Raw genomic sequence first — 756 nt, forward strand, 5'->3', positions numbered from 1 at the left:
TTGCTGATGTATGAAGACTAATTATTTCTGACGATTTACATGAAATATTTTAATAGGAGACATACGTCAGTGTTGTGCGCTGGTAGTATTTTGTGACTAAATGTTCGTTTTGCTAGAGAAAAGTGCTTCCATCTTATGCAACAGTTGTGTAAAATCTGATAAATGATATGCTATTTAGTGCCACTCACACGACTTTATAGACAACATTTCTACACAACATCAAGTGGAGATTTCTTTAGCAGAGTGACAAATATTAGCCGGGATAATCATTTTTGAGATCAAACGAAGTGTTACGCTGACAATAGGTAACATTTTTTACATTTTTTGATCTATCTGAAACATCATTTATAAGTAATTAAAGTCACGAAATACCATAAACCGGTTCCACCACATGGTGAACGTTGTCTCGTAGAGTGCATTGGGTTCAAAACACCCTGGTCCCACCCTGGGCTTTCTGGTCCGGGTAGCTGGTCCCACCCTGGGCTTTCTGGTCCGGGTAGCAATAAGTTACTACTCTCGTTCACGTTTGTTGTTTCTGTAGGGGACGCTAGCCAAGCGCAGTAAGTAGAGCTGTTCTTTTGCCGTTCTTGCAACAAGTAGATGATATATTGTTCCAGCACGATGATGTTCGCCCACACACTTTCCTCGAAGCTCAACGTGCTCTGCAAGACGTGAAGGAACTTTCCTGGCCAGCACGATCTCTGGACTTATCTTCAATCGAGCACGTATGGGATAAGATGGAACAAGAAGTGATTC

This window comes from Schistocerca gregaria, chromosome 6 (assembly GCF_023897955.1).
Source record: "Schistocerca gregaria isolate iqSchGreg1 chromosome 6, iqSchGreg1.2, whole genome shotgun sequence".
Classification (NCBI taxonomy): domain Eukaryota; kingdom Metazoa; phylum Arthropoda; class Insecta; order Orthoptera; family Acrididae; genus Schistocerca; species Schistocerca gregaria.